Source organism: Papaver somniferum, chromosome 9 (assembly GCF_003573695.1).
Source record: "Papaver somniferum cultivar HN1 chromosome 9, ASM357369v1, whole genome shotgun sequence".
NCBI classification, from domain to species: Eukaryota; Viridiplantae; Streptophyta; class Magnoliopsida; order Ranunculales; family Papaveraceae; genus Papaver; species Papaver somniferum.
Window position 1 is genome coordinate 52,114,325 of NC_039366.1, and position 22,429 is coordinate 52,136,753.

The window sequence follows — 22,429 nt, forward strand, 5'->3', positions numbered from 1 at the left end:
GATTCTGATTGTGAACTTGCTAATTTGATTGATGATTGTGAGCATGATGTGACATGTGTAGATGATTTAGGAGATTTTGATTTGATTGATAATGATGTGCCTATTCCTCTACATAAGTCACAATCTGATGGCCTTCCACCCAACCTAGATTTGGTTTGTACCAATATTGTAAAACCAATTTTTCTGAGAATGCCTAATAGGTTTGGAACTGTGTGCTTCCCAAGTCTTGGACCATTTTGCATCTAAATATAATATCTTTGAGGAACCACAGTTGGAAATGGCATGTTTGCCCGTCCATAGCAAAGTACACTTTGAGTTAGATCTTGTGCATGAGGAACCCCCAAAACTGCGCGATTTTGTTTTCAAAATTATATCTTCTGTAAAATCCAGGTTTGGGGGTAGCTCATTTGGTTTCACAGCTTCACGTGCTTTTCTTTCATGTGTGAAGTTGTTGAAACCGCTACATTTTATCTTTTGGGTTGATCCTCAACTCTTTAGATTGTTAGTGTATGGTGAATTTTTTGTATATAATCCAGTAGATAAAATTTCTTAAAAACCTTTTTGTTCCTTTTGTATATATTTTGCTAATCCAATATGATCTCGGCTGACATATGTTGGATTTTTGCCTTGAATAACGGAGTTTTAATCGAGCTTTCGCCGTACAATCGGGTATTCTCTCTCCTTTTACTCTACTCAGTATGATCCTCTTCATATATTGTTTTATAATTTTGTTCATATTTTGAAACATTGAGGACAATGTTTAGTTTAGGTTTGGGGGTGAAAAGTAGATACTTTGATATATGCCATAATTGAAAACAAGAACTCCTTCTTTTTGAAAAAAATGAAAAATGAAAATAAAAAATAAAAAATTGAAAAAAAAAAACATAAAAATGGAGCTCATTTACCTTGAAATGTTGACTCTTGTGCAAATATGTAATTATTAGGAGTCTTAGTCTAGATATTTAGGCACCCTGATTCTAGCACAATTCACATAGTGATAAGAAATTTGCACGCGCACGATCTACCAATACATGTATAGCCTCGATCTTCAAGGTGTTTGATAGGAAGTCACGATTTCCAATCACTTTAGAATACTGAACGAAACTTGACTAGCTTGTTCTTTGGTTGGTTGGGATAGAAGGTGGAGGTTACATTAAGAAAGACAACCATCGAATTTAACTGGGTGCATCAAAAAGGGCTACCTCTTGCAAAGTGTCATGTAATCTTTTGTTTCCTTTTGTATATGTATCAAAAGTGTCTTTATCAAAAAAAAAAAAAAAAAAAAAAAAAAAAATCAAATAAAAAAAAAAAAAAAAAAAGAAAGAAAGAAAAAAAAACGATGTATATATTCAGAAAAAAATATCAGAAAAATACAAGAAAATCAAGTATTGTTCAATTCTATCCTTCTTGTTCCAAAAATAAAAGAGAGTAGTCAATGTAAATAAGAGTCATGTAAAGAGTCATCTTTTGTGTTTTATGTAATAAGCAAGGAAGGGTGTGCCATTCATGTACAACGCGAGTAATTGTGAAATACCTCCAACTCATTCACAATTCTCGTAAAGTCCGGACAGCTAGCTAGATTTCGACCTTGGTTCTTAGCCTGAGAAACTATCTCTTGGTGATTAGTAGTCATAACATCCGATCTTTCTTTACACATGTGTAGATACACTTTACACTCTTATCACATGTCTTTATTTGTTATCAGTGCTAGGATTGTGCCTTCGATAGCTAGATTGACATCTCATTTTGCTGTGAGCTTCTACTGACTTGCGCATGTCACATTTGATGGAATCTGAGCTTATATTTTGTCCTAGAACTTTGTAGGTACGTTCTAAGCAAACCTTCACGAGACTTCAACTCGTCCACTAGGGACACTTAGTGGTTTAAAAGGCTTAGTGCATACGCTAAATGCATTCGAGAGACCAGCGACAGTGGTATAGGTAGGATTTCCTTAGTTTTGTTTTACTTGAGGACAAGTAAAATTCAGGTTTGGGGGTATTTGATGAGTGCTAAAAAGTGCATATTTCTATATATTTTTCTTGGCATTTAACTCATCTTTTGTGCATTAATTCTACATTTTATCCCATATTCTGTGTTTTCGTTGTTTTCAAGAATAAATACTTTTCTTAATTAATTTTGCATTTTTAGGTACTAAATAAAGCCTGGTTAACTCCGGGAGCAAAAAGAGCAAAGAAACGGCAAAGACTCTCGCTAGGAGGAAGCGAAGAATGATGTTTGCAAGAGCCGGATCAACTAGAAGTGGGCTTGAAGAGGAAGAATTGTTCTTAAAGATATATGGGCTTGGCATACCCAAGGCCCAAAACCTTACCCAAATCCATTTCCATTATCCATACCCATTTCCATGAGAGCCGTCAGATTGGATCCATCTTGTCATCCAACGGTCGCCTCATCATTGTGCATCAAAATCCAAAGCTCCGGTCAAACACCATAGTACCTAACTCCATCTGGAGCCGTCAGCTTCGTTGTATCACTTAATCCAACGGTCGCTCAGAGCCTTCTTCTATCTTGCCGTTAGATTCAATCTGAAGTTGATGATCCAACGCCTTTCACTCGTTGTTCATCAAACTCCGCTGCACCTGACCAACACCTAAACATCAAACCCATAGACCCAAAACAAACACCCACCTTCTTCTTCCCCAAAATTCCATTCTCCCAAAAACCTCTTCCTCCCCCGACAGTTGCAGTCATCACCTCACCCATCGCCACCATCACCTCCCCAGCCGACCATCATCAGAACAACCATACCCTAGTTACTCTCCTTCTTGTTCTTAGCACCCACCACTCTTAGGTGCTACATCCAAGACAGAGATGGAACTAGGGTTTCACAGTGGAGAGAAGAAGGAAATTGGAGCAGCGTTCGAGTAGCAGAAGCAAGTTGAAGCATGGGTCAGCGCTCAATTGCAGAGGGGACAGCAAATTCAGAGGGTATGGTGAGTTTTTCCCAAATTCCTATAAACCCTAATTTTGTTAAATTTGGGGGTTTGGTGTAAAAACCCTAATTGGGTGTTCTGATTATAAATAGAAAGTGAGGGTGTAATGTTTTGGATATGCTGGAATAGCCAGTGTCATTTGGTTTGATTTTGGGAGAACTGGATTAGCCAGTATCTCCAATTTTTGTGCTGTTCCATTTATGTTCACTGTGATTTTTTATGTTTAATACTATGTGATGTTAATGTTTAGCTCCTCAATTGTTCTAAGTTTATCCACTGTTATGTGCTTCCCATGTTATGTTATTGTGTTTAAATTCATGTTTTGTTTCACTGTCAACTGTTAATGTATGTTTATCTTCATGTCTATCATGTTCTGAACCTCAAATGGTAGGATTAGATGAAGTTATGAACCAGCTGAGATAGTCTTCATCATGTGCAGCTCATGTTCAGTGTTGCTAAGCCCTTAGACTAGTTGTGCTTTAATCAGACAATTAGCACTTTGGTAAGTATTTTAGCTGTGATTAGAATATCCCTTAGGTTAATGGTGGATTCAACGTCCTAGTGATCATCCTCTTGTCTTCATTGTTTTCTTATTTCTACTTCACTGTTTTCTTCACATCACTGCCCTTGGCTTAGGCCTTGGTTTATTACACTGTCATTTTATTGTCTTTGCTTCACTGTTTATCTCCATTGTTGTTTGTTGTTTTGTGCCTTTCCTATCACTTGTTGTTCACTGTTAGTGGTGGAAGTTTAGGTTAGAATTCATGTAAATTGAGCTGATTGAGAAATGGAGGAATTTAGTGTCCACTGTTGCTTGTGATTGATTGTGCTGTTAAAAGACAGTCAATGCTAGGAGTAAAACAGCTGGACAAGCTTCTTCTCCTTCCATTCCATTTATGTATGCCCTGGAACATAGGCAGGCTAGAACCTCCACCTAGCTCCATTAGGGACAAGGATTTAACCAAAAACAGCCACTGCCTAGCATCTTTCTTGTTCTTCTTTGTTATCTATCTGTTTTTGTGGCTTCTTATCACTGTTTTTATAGCTGTTTTTATAACTGTTTTGTGCCCTGTTTTTCCTTTGCCTTTGGCCCTTGGCCATTGCCTTTGATTTATCACTGCCATGCCATTGTAAATTCGCATCCTTTTTCCCTGTGTTGCTTCCATGTATATGCCATTGTCACCTTCACCATCATCATTGTTGTTTGTTGTTTGCTTTTGCCATTGTAAATATCCATGTTTTACCTTGGCCTAGTGCTCTGCTGCCTTGTTTAGCTCCAGCTGCACTAGGTATTTTTGGCTTTTCTGCCCTTTTCCTTCCCTGGCCTTGCTTCCAGTTCTCCCCCAGCTGCTACTACTTGCTGTTGCTGTTGCTGCTGCTGTGCACTGCTTCTGCTGCTGCTGAAGCCACCACTGCTGCTGCTCCAGGTCCAGTTCAATTCTGGGCTACAAGTCCAGTCATTACAAAAGCCCACTGTATCTGTTTAGAAACCTAAGGCCCAACGGCCCAGTTCACATCAAAAGACATTGAGCCCAATTCACAGTCACTGTTAGCCCAAGGCCCAGTGCAATTCAAAAGACCAAAAGCCCATAAGTTCACAGTCAATCCAAAAGCCCATTGAGCCCAAAACCATTTCATTGTTACAAAAACCCACTAAGCCCAAAGCACAATTAGAATCCCAATAGCAATTTAGAGCCCAAATAGCTAGAAACTCCAAACACCCCCAGTCTCTGTGGATCGACCCGTACTTGCACGAGCTACAACCGACGACCGTGCACTTGCGGTATTACTGTAGGCCCGTTTTTATCGCTTAATTTTCACACACCTTCGGGCCTACCATGCAACAAGAACAAAGTGGTAGCCCTGATGGCTTTGAGATGGGTTCAAGAGAATGGATGTGAAACTGATGCTGCTGTAGCTGGGAGAGCAAATGTTGCAGATGGGAATGATTGTTATGCAGTGGATTTGGTTGATCCTGGTGGTGTATTGGTTATACAAAGAAGAACTGAGGGTTGAATACTTGTCGAGAGTAGTTGCAGGTGCAAGACGAGCATAAGGCAATTGTAGTGATGGATCGTGTGGGTTGAATATGTGTAGAATTGCAGGAGAAATGAGCTGGAATCTTAGTCTTGAGATATTGTTGTCATTCAAAGATGATTGCAGTTATGTGTTGTTGCCAGAGATGCAGTGCAGTTCTGTGATGCTGCAGTTCATGGCTAAGAAGATGGAGATGCTAATGGTTTATATGAGAATGGGTATTGTGGATTTCTGAAGCAGATGGAGAATTCGAGATTGCAGGTGGACTTGTTGGTGATTGCAACAGTTGAATGGAGTCGAAGTTGCAGGTGCAGTTCAAGGAGGAGAAAGTACTGGTGGTGAACAAGAAGTTGTTGCTGGTTAGGCTCAAGTGGTTTGAATTACAGGGAAGTGCAACCTTCTTGTTATGAACTCCACTCACATGTTTAGATAATTCTATTTTGGTTAAGGAATAAGTTGGAGTTCCAACCATGATATTTATGCAATGAATTAGTTTTGTCTCCATATTTTGTTGCTTATGATTCACTTTTAATATTGTTATATGATTTGAATGCATGTTTAGTCGAGTCGCGAATCGATTGAATTAGTCTTCATCTCTATTGCTAGATTAGGGTTATTATACACAAAAGTGATAATTCTTGATTGCAAGTAGCATAATTGTGAGTATTGCTTGTAGTGATACATCCTAGTAGTCACAAGTGGATCATAACCTTTATTAAAACGGATTAGTGCTTTTACACGTTCGTTTGCATTGATTAGTCTTATTTCATAGAACTTAGTGCTCTTAGGGAGTTAAACTTAATTGTGCTTTTACACTTTATGTTGCTTTCTAGGTAGAATTCACATTCGCATATTTATATGTGTTTGTTGATGACAAGAGGAAATTAGCGGGATATTCTTGCGATCAAGGTATCCTAGGGCCTTTGATAAAAGTTGAGATTAAAATATCAATTCTAGTTATTATGTAGAAAACATGTTTGTGAATGAAGATGAAATCCGTGACCAATACTTTCTCATCCTTGATTTGATTTGTTTACCTTTATTGTTTGCTTTTATTTAGTTTGTTATATAAAAATCAGAAAACTCCCCATTGTTATTTATAGGAAACCGAAGCATATTGATAACCTAAGTCCTCTCTGTGGGAACGATCCTTTCTTGCCCTTGCTATATTATATAATTTGAGTAGTAAGATAGTGTAATTATTTTTGACGCCTACGATAGCGATCAGCTATAATGTTCATGAATCGATTCGAGTGAATCAAAATCATTTTTGCTTCGATTGTGTCTTGTATACTTCTATGAGATCTAAGCAATTGAACAACTCTATAACTAGTTTATTTGAGTCATTTGAACTAGTTATGGTGAAGATGAATAAGGTTGATATGAAAGTGCTCATATGGCTAACCATTGGTTAACTATTGTCGAACCAACCAAGTGTACACGTTTGGGTACGGTTACTCAAACCTAAATGATGTTACATTTCATTTGTGTATAACAAGCTAAGTTCGATCTAACAGTTGAAAGATATTAGCTTAAATCTAATCAGGTTTTCATCTAACAGTGAATATTGAATGCTTTGTTACTAAGGTAAAGGTTGAAAACCCTGATTTGGAGACTATATAAAGGAGAACTCTAGCAACTGGGAAACCTAATCCACACACCTCCTGTGTGATGCTAGTTGTATAATCTAGAGTCGATTCTCCTTTAACCTTAGGTTTTTCACAAAACCCTGTAGGTTAACTAACGACTTGAAGACTTCATTGGGATTGTGAAACCAGACCCAACTATTTTCTCTGTAGTTGCGTAATCTGATCTTGTTGTTTCTATCGTATTTGAGTACAATCGTAAGATTTGCTTGAGATTAATTTCTTCGATAGGAAAGATAGAAAAGTATTCACAAACACCTACGTCTCATCGTTTGTGATTCCACAATATCTTGTTTCGCTAGTTGATTAAGATTATTGTGAGGTGATTGATATTTCTAGGCTGTTCTTCGGGATTATAAGTCTGGTATATCAATTGGTTCATATTCACCTTGATTTATGTCAGGTACCATTGTGGTGAGTAAAGGATGTCCCCATATTATATCTTTGTTAGTGTTTAATAAATACAATTAATAGTTAATTATCTTAATTAGTAGTAAAGTAATTAGTAATGGGTGGTTGAGATGTAACCATCTGGAGTGTTAGTAACCGTTAGATGTTTGTGGGAATGCCTAGCTTTATAAGGCGGGTCTGTAATGAGAACTGTAATCCAATTTTAATAAAAAACAAATCGTTATTTCGATTTTAGGTTGCGTTCGCAAGAACCAGAGAAACTTGATTCTCTGAATCAAGTGGTTACTATCAAAATCTTGTCATTGTACTTCCAGGTACATGAAAATTTATCAAAAGACGGAACAAAACTCGTAGGTTTTTCTGTGAGAGACAGATTTATCTATTCCTATAGAATTTTCTGTGTGAGACAGATTTGTTTATTAAAGTCTTCGACTTTGGGTCGTAGCAACTCTTAGTTGTGGGTGAGATCAACTAAATGAATCAAGTGCGTAGTATCCTTCTGGGATCAGAGACATAAGGATCACAACTGTACCTTGGATCGGTGTGAGATTGATTGGGGTTCAACTACAGTCCAGACCGAAGTTAGTTTGTAGTCGACTAGTGTCTGTAGCGGCTTAATGCAATGTGTGTTTAATCTGGACTAGGTCCTTGGGTTTTTGCGGTTTCCTCATTAACAAAACTTCTGGTGTCCGTGTTATTTATTTTTCGCATTATATTTTGTTATATAATTGAAATATCACAAGCTATGCGTTGAATAGATCAATTGGTAAATCCAACCTTTGGTTGTTGATTGAAATTGATTGATCCTTGAACATTGGCCTTTGGTACCGTTCAAGTTATTTCTATTGTATTCAATCAGGCTTGCAGGTTTCTATTTGTTTGAGTGAGGATTTAATCGAGAAATTGAGATATAACTCTTTGATATACTTTTTATTAAGATTGAGTCTGTCTGTCTAGTTGATTCTCTTAAAGGTATATTGGAGTTAGTCCATACAGATTGCTAAGCGAAATATTGGGTGAGGTTGTTGTACCCCCACTTTTTCAACATCAACACATGTTTTCACTCAACATAACATAAACAACAAGAAAAGACAAAATTAATCCCAACTCCATGATTATCATCAGCTCTCCATTGTGAGGTAGTGGCTACGGTGAAGATGGTGGTATATTGGTGGCGGACGGTAGTGGCGATGTCGTTGTGAAACAATAAAATTCTGGATTATGTTAATATTTTTTGACAGCGAACGTTCCCAGAGTTTGTGTGATATTAAGGCCATTTAAGTCCGACCCATATAAATATATTGAATCGGTCCTAATTAATGAGTTAGAAATGATTCTTGCTCTCCTCGAATCATATGTTGCTCTCCCTCTAGTAAAAATCTTTGTTTATTGTATTTAAACAAATCTCAATGAGTCCTCTATTGACGCCTATATATTGATAATCTACTAGTAATGCGGAGGTTTTTTTACCGGTATTTAAAAAAAACGTAAATTCTCATAACAAATTATAATCTAGAATTTGTTACAGTTAGGTATAAGTCGGTTCGTCCAACCGTAAATGTACTTACGGTTACAAACCTAACCGTAACAACATTTACAAATATTTCTTTTTGATTTACGGTTAGGAGTTTATAGTTTCCTAACCGTAACAACATCGGAAAACAAGTTTACGGTTAGGAAATCAAGAAAACCTGTTAAGATCCGATACCGAACTAGAGAGATCCTGGTATTAAAGATAGATAAGTTAATTTTTTGATTGGCGATCACCCACCATAATCCTTTGATTGGGGATTAACCACCAGATAAGCACAATCCTTAATAATATTGATTCATTGATTGGTTAATAAACCCTAGAACAAACTATAAATATATAGAGAACATGACTTGAGTCCTAAGAAAATACAAAATAAGGAAACATATAATTATTCCTAAAATAACTAGATTCTCCTAATTGGTGTTGGTATCCCAACATACTCAACCCCCTTTGATATAACTTGTCCTCAAGTTGGATCATAAGACTAAGCTAAAACATCAATATACATAGTTAAAATATATCTAACCTAAAAATAGAATTGGTATCCTAACATTCCCAGCCCCTTGAAACACAACTTGTCCTCAAGTTGGATCGTACATTTCTCGCTCCTCAACAGTTGACCAAGGTGGCTTCCATAATCTAATTTCTGCGAAATCTGTTCCATGGGCAATTTTAACATGAATGTTATAAATGAACAACATGGTTTCTTAGCTGACAAACTCCCGTTTTCTCCTGTATGCAGCCGTATGGAATACAACTCTTTGATATTACCACCAAAATTTGGAATTTCAGCAGCTCGTGAATCATAATATCTTTCTATTAAACTAATTATAGTAGATTTTCCATTTCCCCTTTGACTAGCTATAACATTAGTCCTTGCACTTGATATGCGAAGACAAAATCCATTAAATATTTGTTTATTTGGTCCTGCGGGATAACCAACGCAAACATCTTTTAACATGATATCCATGTGTATGCCCTCTTGTGCATCCTCTAATAGAACTGAACCAAGTACCAAATCTTCAATGCTAGTTTTTTCATAACAAAAAAACCTGTTAAGATTCGACACCGAACTAGAGAGATCCTGATATTAAAGATAGATAAGTTAATTGTTTGATTGGCGATCAACCACCATAATCCTTTGATTGGGGATTAACCACCAGATAAGCACAATCCTTAATAATATTGATTCATTGATTGGTTAATAAACCCTAGAACAAACTATAAATATATAGAGAACATGACTTGCGTCCTAAGCAAATACAAAATAAGGAAACATATAATTATTCCTAAAATAACTAGATTCTCCTAATTGGTGTTGGTATCCCAACATACTCAACCCCTTGAGATATAACTTGTCCTCAAGTTGGATCATAAGACTAAGCTAAAACATCAATATACATAGTTAAAATATATCTAACCTAAAAATAGAATTGGTATCCTAACATTCCAAACCCCTTGAAACACAACTTGTCCTCAAGTTGGATCGTACTTTTCTCGCTCCTCAACAGTTGACCAAGGTGGCTTCCATAATCTAATTTCTTCGAAATCTGTTCCATATGCAATATTAGCATGAATGCTATAAATGAACAACATGGTTTCTTAGCTGACAAACTCCCGTTTTCTCTCATATGCAGCCGTATGGAATACAACTCTTTGATATTACCACCAAAAATTGGAATTTCAGCAGCTCGTGAATCATAATATCTTTCTATTAAACTAATTACAGTACATTTTCCATTTCCCCTTTTCACTAGCTATAACATTAGTCCTTGCACTTGATATGCGAAGACAAAATCCATTAAATATTTGTTTATTTGGTCCTGCGGGATAACCAACGCAAACATCTTTTAACATGATATCCATGTGTATGCCCTCTTGTGCATCTTCTAATGGAACTGAACCAAGTACCAAATCTTCAATGCTATTTTTTTCCTCAATTGTTGGTGCTTCTACGACCTCAACTTTTTCGGTTAATTGCTCTCCAGGTGGTGGTAGATTATTTGGTGCATTAAGTGTGATGTTGATTGATTCTAACTTTTTAGCATCCTTTTCGGTATTATTTTGTTGCTTTTCAGAGTAGGCTTCAATAGATGCCAAAGCTTTATTTCTTTTTTGTTTATCTTCTTTCATCTCAACAATCATAGAAGTTATAGTCTTAGTAAGGGCAGATACGCGGTCTTTTGTTTGCGCCGATTTGGAATGAGAGCCAAATGCATCTGTATTATTTTCACTTGATGTGTCATCAGATTGAAAAATATTGACGGATTTAGTACCTATTTGTGCGAATTTTGAATAAGTACGACATCAAATAATATGTTTCGAGATCCGAATCGAGAACAAAATGTACGATAAAATTATGGCCATGTTAAATTCTCTTAGTTCGTATATTTTTCTTCGATACCAATAAATTTCATCATCATTGAGATGAACAACAACCAAGGAGACTTTGTTGGCATAAGAAATACCATGAAAACTAAAGTATTGTTCCACCTCAAAAAACCATCTTCGTTATATATTGGGAACTTCAGAATTTCAGGAGTTTGTCGTGGCTCACGATGAATAGATGCAATTGCTGTGACAATCTTTTGAGAAGGTTCAACCTCAATCAAAGGTACAATATCCACACTCGTCATTGTCAAAATCCAAGAGGATATATAAAAAAATCTAACATATAACTTTGAGTTTCGAAAAATTATCGGAGCACCTAAACTTCCATTGATAGGAATAATTATTAATTGCTGACAATAATCTAACAGGAGCCAAAAGCTTAAATAACCAACTAACACGGATGTTGTTAATGGATTAAAAGACTAAGATGACTGTAAAAACAAATCAACTTGGCAAATATCCTCACACGACCAATAAGATGGAGCCCTTGTTTGCTGCAACCGATGAGAACAAATCCAACAGACAAGCCTTTTCCGTTTTCGTCACGATAGTAGTAGGTTGATACTTTTTTTTTCCATTTTTTTCCATTTTTTTTCTAACAGTGATAGTGATCGAGTAGCGGAAGATGGTAAAAGAGAAAAAAAAAATTAGGGTAGGAAGGGTGATCTCAGATCGAATGCTTTGATACCATATGTTAAGATCCGACACCGAACTAGAGGGATCCTAGTACTAAAGATAGATAAATTGGTCGTTTGATCGGAGATCAGCCACCATGATCCTTTGATTGGGGATTAGCCACCAAATAAACATAATACTTAATAATATTGATTGATTGATTAATAAACCCTAGAACAAACTACAAATACATAGAGAACATAACTTGAATCCTACGCAAATACTAAATAAGGAAACATATAATTATTCCTAAAATAACTAGATTCTCCTAATTGGTGTTGGTATCCCAACAAAACCTAACCATAAATGGTTCTGCTAACCTAATTTTTTATACTGATTTCAATCAATCTAGCGATTTCAAATAAAATTGGTTTGTTGATTACCATCACTTCTGTCAATTTGCATCTCGAATGGAGATTTCAATCGAAAATTATAAGTTTTTCGAGTCGCGGATTAATCGAAGACGATGAAATGATTTCAATTGAAAAAAAGGAAGGTTTTACGGTTAATGAAGGAGAGAAAGTTTAGAAGAAGATGATGAGCAGATTTTTGAATTAGAATTAGGTTTTGATTTTAGTTTTTAGGTTTTTATTTTAGATGGAAGGTAACTTAGACATTCATTATTACATCAAGTCACTCCATAACTAACTTTTTGGTCACTAGTAATCTATGTGAAGCCCCTCTATTGGAATGTGAATCCCCTATATTAGGTATCTAGAATTAAGCCAATTTAGCTATCACGATACCTGAACTGACATTAATGGAGTACTAGTTTACCGAAAAATACTATATGGATTTTGATACCGTCGGAGTAATCTATACTTCTATAAACAATGTTGTACTTGCTACAGGTTTTTCTCTTCCATGTTGTCAATCTTTTTCCTCCTTGCAGAGTGCTTGTTAGGTTCTTGTTAGTTCCTAGAAGATTGAAAATTCTGCAGTTCAAACTAGCCGCCCATTGTAGTGCATCTTGGTCTGCTAGACAATCTCATTCTTCTTTTCAATAGGTTCTAACTCCTCTACGGTGGTCCTTCTAATTGTTTCTCTGGAGGGACCTGTAATAGACACACTTATCCCAGTTATCCTTGTAGTAATATTAAAAGTTGACATATAAGCAAAGGATATATTCAGAAGGAGATTAATTTCATTTTCTCTCACAATACTAACAGTAGTCAGAGGGTTCATAGTAGCTAATTTGTGTGCTAAATTCAGGTGGTTCAATATCATAGTAGTTGTGGTTCTTGGGTTTGGTTGAATGCCCTGGAAAGCCACATCACACTTGGCTTTCCATGTGAACCATCAAATGGTGGCACAAATGTTTTCCCAAGCACCCCAAGGGGTTTTGGGATGGTTATTAGAAAACCATGAAGTACACCAGTCAGTTAGGCTGGTAAAATCTAGGATAGAAGCATTCAAATTTAGAGAGCAATAAGTCCAAACAACTATTGTAAAATTGCATTACATTAAAAGGTACTCTCCTGTCTCAACATGAACTCTGCACTTTACACAAATAGGATTAATATGAGGATATAAGTATAAATATGCGCACTGAAAGGTAAAATGTTTTGTTGTATTTTTCATGTGAAAAACTTAATTATAGTGATAGGTGTCCTAAACACCTTGATTTAATATCAATTGATTATGCTTTATTTGTTATTTTTCTTGTAAATTATGTATCTTATGTTTGCTTTTGAGTTTATTAGGTGCAATGGAGTCATTGGGAGCAAAAGAACGATAAATCATTCATTTGGAGCGAAAAGGATAAAAAAATCAATTTATAGGCGAATTATATTTGGAGCAGTCTAGAAAGCGCATGAAGGAGGTGAAGATGAGCTGTCAGTTATCCATAACTGACAGGTGACTTGAACAAGGAATTAGGTTGTCGGTTATTCGGATCCGACAAGCCATATAAGAACTGGGTACCCCCTATCTACTTCACCTGAGTGGGTATAACCATCCCCATTCTTACACTAAACCTAAAATTCAGAGTCTCACTTTCTCCACCTGAATTAAGAGAGAATCAGAGAAACGATTATGGCGGCCGGCAGATAAAGGGTGAGATGAATTAACAGAGAGATTGAGAAGAAATTTGAGTAAATGGGTTTAATTCTGATATAGGTTTGCAAGAGAAGATCGAGAAAAGGGTTTGTTGAGAACTGAGAAGAAGAAATTGAGAATTCAAAAGCTACAGTTTCCTGTGACATTGAGTAATGAAGAATTAGGGCACAAATTCATTCTGGGTTTAGATGGAATTGATGTAACTGAGAAAAAGAATTGAATCTGCTGGTATTTGAGAATGGAATTGATTACAGGTTCGACTTCGGTTGAACAATGGGTATTTGCTGATAGGTTGAAGCAGGCAGTGATGTTGAAGTTGTTGCTCATTACAGGGAAGTGATGGTGGCAGTGTATTGCATGTGGGTGATGGAAGATATTAATGGTTGTTTAAGGATCATGCTGGTGATGGTAACAGATGGGAACTACTGGTGTTGAATGCAAGATTGCAGTCAGGGACTCAGGTTGAGCTGATATGATGAAGATAATCATGGGTTTGATGTTGATTCTGTAATGAAGAAGAAGATCCTGGTGATTGTTTCGATGGGGTTGTGATGAAATGGCAGAGAAGAAGACTTGTGCTGAGAATTGATGGATTATGTCTGAAGCAGAAATTGTGGTTTGTGTTGCAGTTGAAGCTGGGAAGTGGTGATATGAATGGTTAATGATTCAGAGCAGTTCAGACAAGCTGAGAATGGGAGCTGTTCAATTGAGTCTTTGTTGGCTGGAGCTGGTGAAAGATCAGGAGCTAAATGTTGGATTTGAATTAAGGAATCTGTGAAGAATCAGGAAACACAAGTGAGGGTTTTAAGCAAATTACTGAATTGGAGTTGTTCTTGAGCTACTGGTGGTTCTAATGGCCAGATGCTCAGGTAGAGATTTCAACTGATGGAGTATGTGCTGGTGAAGGGTGGTTGTCTTATTGAGCAGCAGGAACAGTTAGATGCATGTGTTAGGAATTACAGGGATTTGAATGAGCTAATGGGTCTATGAATTGTTGGTTGGGTGAACTGATGCTGCAGATTGAACTGGTTAATTTGTAAGAAGATTGTGGCTTGAGTTTCAGGCAGTTGAGGTGCAATTCAACTGGTTCAGTGATGGTTGTGTTAGAATAAGTCTTGCAGCTGAAATTGCAAGTAAATGAGCGAGGCAGATTAGATTTAGAAGCTGATGGTGGTGTTGTGAAGAGATGAGAAGAATTAACAGTAGATTTACATTGGTTTTGCGTTTGTCGAGGAGTGGCTTGAGTTGCGGAAATGGAGATGTACTTGGAGTTGATTGAGACAAAGAGACGTAGAATTGCAGCTGCGGTTCGAGTTGTTGCAGTTGAGCTACAATACAATGAAAGTGTTGATGCTGTTTATTTCCAGATTGAGAAGAGGACTGCAATTAAGAGCTAAAGGGATTAGGTCGAAGAGAATGGAAATAAAGGTTCAGCTGGTGCTTGTTGTGAGCAGTATACGAAGGATCTGAAGCTATTGTTGAGATGCAGTCAATATGAACTGAAATTGGAGTGTGCTTGAAGCAGTGATGTAATGGTTATACAAGAGACAAGTGTTGTTGTCAAGTTTGCAGGATTGAGAAGTTGAATGTAAGAGCAGGTCCGAATTGCAGGTGGAGATCAAGGAAGGTTGCAACTGAAAGTTTGTAAAGTTGGTAGTTTGATGTGAGAGAGCAAGGGACTGGAATGAAGTGAATGGTGGATTGGATGAATGCTACAGATGAATGATAGATGCATTCTAGGATGATTGGTGCAGGGAAGCTGAGATATGGCCCGGAACATGCCAGAACAGACAGAACTCTAGCTGAATCGGGGTCAGCCGAGTTGACTCACTGATTCACTCAAATGGACTTGGGCTCTGAGATTTGGGCTCGACTTATTTCAGAGGCAACAGTTAGCTCATGCGGGATGGAAAAAGAAAGAAAGTATAAAAGGGAGAAATCCACAACTAATCTGATATCTTATCTTTACTTCTACTTTTTATTCTAAGGTTTAGAAACATGAAAACTTTCCTTTTTCTTCTTGTTATGAACTCCATTTTTGGTTATGGATAAAGTTGATTTCACATAACATGAATCCTTGTTTGGTATATTAGTTTTATCTCAGTATTATCGTTTATGATTCACCATTAATATTGTTACATGATTTGAATGCTTGTTTAGTCGAGTCACGAATCGATTGAGTTTGCTTTCATTTTTATTGCTAGATTAGAGTTTATTATACGCAAAAGTGATAAATTTCTGATTGCAAGTAGCATAATTGTGGATATTGCTTGTAGTGATACATCCTAGTAGTCACAAGTGAATCATAACCTTTTTTAAATTGGATTAGTGCTTTTACACGTTTGATTGCTTTGATTGGCCTGATTTCATAGAACTTAATGCATCTAGGGAATTAAACTTGATTAGTGCTTTTACGCGTTAGGTTGTTCTCTTAGATAGAATTCATATTCGCATCTTTTAATGTGTTTGTTGATGATAAGTGGAGATTTGCGGGATATTCTTGCGATCAACATATCCTAGGGCCTTTAATAATGAGAGATTAAATATCAATTCTAGTTATTAAGACAAGAACATGTTAGTGAATGAAAACGATATCTTTAACCAATATCTTTATTTCTTGATTTGCGTGTTTGCTTTACTTTATTTTTTTTTAGTATAACTTAGTTTTTAAAAATCAGAAAACCCCTCTTGTTACCTTTGTTTATATAAGAAATCGAAACAAACGACAACCTAGACCTCTCTTTGGGAACGATCCTTTCTTGCCCTTGCTTCATTATATATTTTGAGTAGTAAGAAAGTATAATTATTTTTGACGCCTACGACAGCGATCAAATTTTGGCGCCGTTGCCGGGGAGGCAGCGGTTGTCACTTGTTTTTGGTTTCTTATTTTTTGTTTTTAGTTTTTTTTATTTTCTGGTTTTAACCTTGGTTTGAGAATCTTATTTCAGGTACTTGTTTCTCATGGAAGGAGCATACTACATGTATGGATACGGTTTTCAACAACCTCAACAATATGACAACTACCAATTCCAAGGGTATAATCAAAAACAATTCATTGGTTATGACCAATATTCCATGGAACCTTGTGGTCCTCATACGTATGAACAACCTTACGACGGGGATGTGTGTGAACAACCACAAGGATTGGAGGATTCTTATACTCATGAACAACAAGTCTCTAACTTGTTAGACAACTTTTCCAACTTTATACGACAAGAGTTTCAAAAAGATAAAGAGGCTACAGACGAGCAACTCCAAGAACTTCGTGAAGGTATGGCTATCTTACGAAGAAGCATCGATGATTACAAGGAAGAAAGGTGTACAGTGGAATCTTTTTGGGATCAAGATGAAGACGAAGAGGAATATGATGACACTAGTGTAGCTTACTCAAGCCTTGATCTTTATAATTATCAAGAACCTGTTCAAAAGGTAGAGCTTGAGGATGATGCAATGAGTGTTCTAAAGAAATTCCTTCTGGACAGAATTGCATCTGCAAAAGAGTATGTGCCTTACAAAAAATATGAGTATGTTGAGAATGAAACCGATTTGATCCATATTGTGGAAGACCCAATTGAGATTGCAAAGGACTGTAATGATGATTTTGATGTCGAGACTTTGGTTAAGGCAGAAACGAACGAATAATGCTTGCAAGGTTTGATAGAGGACCACGATGTGCAAGAGGTAAGTAATTCACTTGAATTTTCTAAGGATGAAGAGGATACCATAACACAAGAGTTGCAAGGTTTGTCTAACTCTTTGCTTATTAATCCTTCTCCTTTACCTCTTATTGGCTTGAGTATATGTGCTTCGAGAATATTGTTAAATGATTTTGTTTCTCGATATCCGCCATTAGAAATATTTGATTCTCATACTATGAATGTTTGCGAAGAAGAAACCATAGAAGTTCCTGATTTCTATGTTCTTTATACACTTCCAAGTGTAGAAAATAATAAGTGTGGGGGAAACTTCTATGGGGCGATAGCTTCACTGTTGTTTTCTTCTTCTAATATTTGTGTGAAGCGAGTATTTGTAAAACAGGTTACATGGAAGGATCCCCAACTTTTCAGATTATTGGTGTATGGGGAATGAATCTTGCAAGGATATAGTCGGGCTGACGACTTTAAACCAAGCGCTAAATGGGAGGCAACCCATAGGATGAGTATTTCTTGTCTTATTTTTATTTTCTTATCTTTTATCTTTTTCTTGTCTTGTATTTACTTTTTCTGATTTCTTGTCGCATATCATTATATGATTTCCCACCTTGACTTTCTTTGGACGATTCAATTTACATTGAGGACAATGTAAAGTTTAAGTGTGGGGGAGTGGTTAAGCATTTGCGTTGTAAATTTTTCAGGATTTTTCAACTTTTTTGTGAATTAGTGCATGAAAAACTCCAACTTGTAGTTAGTTTAGAGTCACATAGTATACATGTCGCTAAGATTACATCGAGATTCTCATAAGAGTGACTGAACTTAGGGATGACAGAGAACGTGATCGGGTTTCTTATTTGTATGAGAGTTAAAGTTGGATTTAACCATGCCATCGGCAAATAAGGTGCAGACTGAATTCGGTATTAGAGTTGTGGTCCCTTATAGTGGAGACTACCCATTGTTACATCATGTGAGGCACCAGCCTTCAATTCTTTGTGCGTGTCTAAATATGTGCTTTTAGAGTGTGTGTCACCGTACGTAAATTCCGGGTAGAATGGTGAGCTACCCAACCTCCCACCAATAGAAGAACTATTTTGATCTCTTGAGTGCTATTTTATCAATCATGATGGTGACATCGAATTGCTAACTTACATACCACTTGTAATCTTGTTCGCAGTTAGCATCATCCGCTTTATCTCTCTCTACACCAGCAGGTCCATAGAAACACCATCATCATCAACAAGAGGAGCATTACAAATTCGAAGGAAAGTTGAAGACGTTCAAGGTTTACAAGAAACGGTACAGAAATGAGCAGATTTCAGATTCAAGTAAAGCAACAAGACAAGGAGCAGAATTTTTACAAGTTGAAGACTATTGTACAAGAGTGAAGATTATCAAGATGAGTTCAAGAAGTTTATGATATCGAGACATACAAGTTGTGAAGAATCAAGTGGTGAAGTAATTACACCATGGCCTTTGTACTTGCATTTTTATTTTATCTTTATTTTGTATTTGTATTATTTTCTCTTGTCCAAAAAAAAGGGTCGTTTTTCTCGCAGAGGCGGATTGGCGATTTGGGGATTCTTTGCCGTAGGAATTCGGATTTCTTGATCAATCCTGTTCTACACAATCCCTCCATTGCAGTCGATTGTTTTCATCTTTTTCCCCCTTTTCTCAGCTGCCGAATGACACCCTAAACTTTCCATTCGTATCTTCCTGCATTAGGGTTTGCATTTTGTTTGGATTCCTAATTGACATGGATTTCTGATTGACATGGTGTGCACTCGTGGTTCTTTCCCTCAAGCCCCCCAGCAATCTTCCTCTTCAGCAGATGAAGGGGTTTGCTTTCGTTGTCCTTTTACTGGATTCGACGGCTGTAAGAATGTGACTCAGAAGAAAGGATACAAGGAGGGTTCATTGCTCACCCATCTCAGAGATCTTCATTACCCTGATGAGGATAGACAAGCTTTATGTCGCAGCATGTTTAAGGATTACAAGGTTTACAAAGCATGAGAAGAGGTTCTGCAACAGTTGAAGATGTGGGTCTGTGTTGAGTGCTTGTGGTTACGCAAGTGGAGAATCTCGTGTAGGTCTCACAAAGGGGAAGCAACTCAAGGGCCTTTCAATGAAGCTGGAGATAGTTTTTTAATTCATGGCGTTTCTTGCCCATCAGAACCTCATGCATCTGTCAGTTCATCTGATGAAGAAACTGTCAATGATCCTCCTCCTTGTTTGAGCTTGGACCTGTTGGATAAGGTTTTACAAAGTAATATTACTGCTGTTTCCAGCATCCCAGCTAATTGTAAGCTTGCTTTCTCGAAAACCTTCAATGCTGCGATTCAGAAAGTTATTGCATCTCCCAGGGATATTACATTGTGGATTCAGCTTCTTCTTCTTCCCATCTGTGTGCTGCGCGTTTTCACTCCCAAAAACAATGAGGAGGAAAGGTCAGGTACAAGGAAGAAGATGCAGATCGCTGTCATCAACTCCGCACTAGTTACGTGGGCTGAACCGAATGGCTGTTGTGTATTGGTTCAACATGCGTTAGAGGAGCAAGAGGAACTACAAGAGATGCATAAAAACAGGAAGAAGAAGCAGGAGTTACGCAGTCAGGAATCGACCAACGTGTAATTATGCCGTAAGAAACTTAGTTACGACATGTATACTGCAGCCATTCGAACTCTTACTTCTAATGGAGTTGCACCTGCTAACGCTGATACATTAATTGAATTGAAAATCAAGCATCCATATGCCAGATCACCGAAAACCCCAGTCATACCCCCTTCTCAATCTGCTCTTATTGCTACTGATGAATTAGTTTTGGGAAGTATTAGAAGTTTCCCAAAGGGTACTTCTTGTGGAACGGACGGGCTGCGTGCTCAACATCTGACTGACGCGCTTAGTGGTGCTACAGCGGACGTGGCAAATGAATTGGTTTCCTCTCTTACAGGTATCGTGAATATTTGGTTGGCTGGGAACTTCCCACCTGAGTTGGGGGTGTTTGTTGCTTCTGCACCGCTCACTCCATTGCTAAAACCAGGTGGGGGTCTACGTCCCATAGTTGTGGGTACTGTTTGGAGGCCTTTGGTATCTAAGGTTGCAGCCACTCATGTGGGTAAGGAAATGGAGGCCTATTTAAGCGATTATCAGTTTGGTGTTTGCGTACAGTGTGGTGGTCAAGCTATTCTTCATTCGGCTAACCATCTGCTGGAAGAGTATGATGCAACTGATTCGCCTACTATGCTTATGGTAGACTTCTCTAATGCTTTTAACTTGGTCGACAGGTCTGATGTGCTTAGGGAAGTTAGATTAAGGTTCCCCTCTATTTCTTACTGGGTGGAGTTTTGTTATTCCAATCCTCCGCACATGTATTATTTGGATCATACCTTATTCTCTGCGCAGGGTGTGCAGCAGGGTGACCCCCTCGGTACCCTCCTTTTTGCTCTAACTCTGCACCCCCTTGTCCACAAAACTGCAGAGCAATGTACTTTGGACCTTCAATCCTAGTACCTCGATGACGGAACGATGATTAGTGATACTATATGGCCTCGAAACCCTTACAAATTGTTCAACAAGAGGGGCCTTCTCTGGGTTTGCATCTAAATATTTCTAACACAGAGATTTATTGGCCGGTGGTTGACACTAGAGGGTTATCTTTGGGAGTTTTTCCTGAAAGGATCAGTAGGCCAAAGAAAGGCGTGAAGTTACTTGGTGGCCCGGTCAGTTCAGATCCATCATTTTGTAAGGACTTGGTTGTTAGTAGGGTGCATAAGACCTTGGAGTTGATGGAAGCTATTAAGAAGCTAAATGATCCACAATGTGAGCTGTTACTCCTACGGAACTACAGTGGAGTCTCCAGACTCTACTTTTCTATGTGCACGGTCAAACTCGAATACTTGTCTAATGCTCAGCCGTTGTATGATGAGAACTTGTTCGAATACTTACGGCAATTTCTTGTAGGTGATGGACCTGGTTTTGGGATGCTTCAACAGAGATTAGTCACTCTTCCTATCAAGCACGGTGGGATGAGAGTTTATACTATGAAAGACACTATGCAGTATTGTTATGTGGCGTCTTATACACAGACAATTTCTCAGTAGCGCAATATCTTGCGATACTCCTATGTAGATGGTTCGAGCCCCTGTCTTGGTCACGCTTTCAGTGCATATAATCAGGTATTTGGTATTGTAGACTCACCACTCAGCATTGATGGAATTGCCCCCCCTTTCTATGAGCTCCCTGGCGGTTAAATACTTTGATGCTGTGGTGAAGAAAATTCCCACTAGGTTTGATATGTCTGTGCGTGATACGGTTTTGTGGCAATGCAACAAGTCTAAACATGCTCAAGATTATTTGCTTGCTATTCCCATTGATGGACTGAACCAAAGGATTGGACCTAGACAGTTTCAATCAGTAGTGCATTATAGATTGGGCATCCCTCTTTTTGAGGTGGGTAATGTATGTTCTGCATGTGGGCGGGAGATGGACATTTTTTGTGATCATGTTGTACACTGTACCAAGGGGATTGGTCTTAAATTTCGACATGATCTTATACGAGACACTTTTGCTGACATGTGTTATCGCGCAGGAGTCCCAGCCAGGAAGGAAGTATCGTTAGGGCTTACATCTGATGATGGTTCGTCTTTGGGACCCGCTGACATTATGGTTTATAATTGGTGTAACGGGCATAACATGTGTCTAGATGTTACGGGTGTCTCTCCTCTCACAGGTAAAGGGGTACATGCCTTTTCTCCGGGACAAGCGATTTCTAACGCTATGGCCAAGAAGAATGCTAAATATTTCGAAAAGTGTCCAGCTTAAGGTTTCGGCTTTGGTATCCTTGCTTTCACCACTTTAGGGGAGTTAGGTAGTGACACGATAGATTTTTTGAAGAGATTACGTAATTACATGGCCAGTCATGATGCGGATGTCAAGGTTGGAAATTTTATTTTCCATAGGTTAGGTGTCGTCATTCAAAAAGGGATTGGAGCTCAGCTTGTTGCGAGACTCCCATCCAATTCTTGTGAACTCCTTTCTGTTGATGAGGATTAATAAATTTTTCAAAAAAAAAAAAAC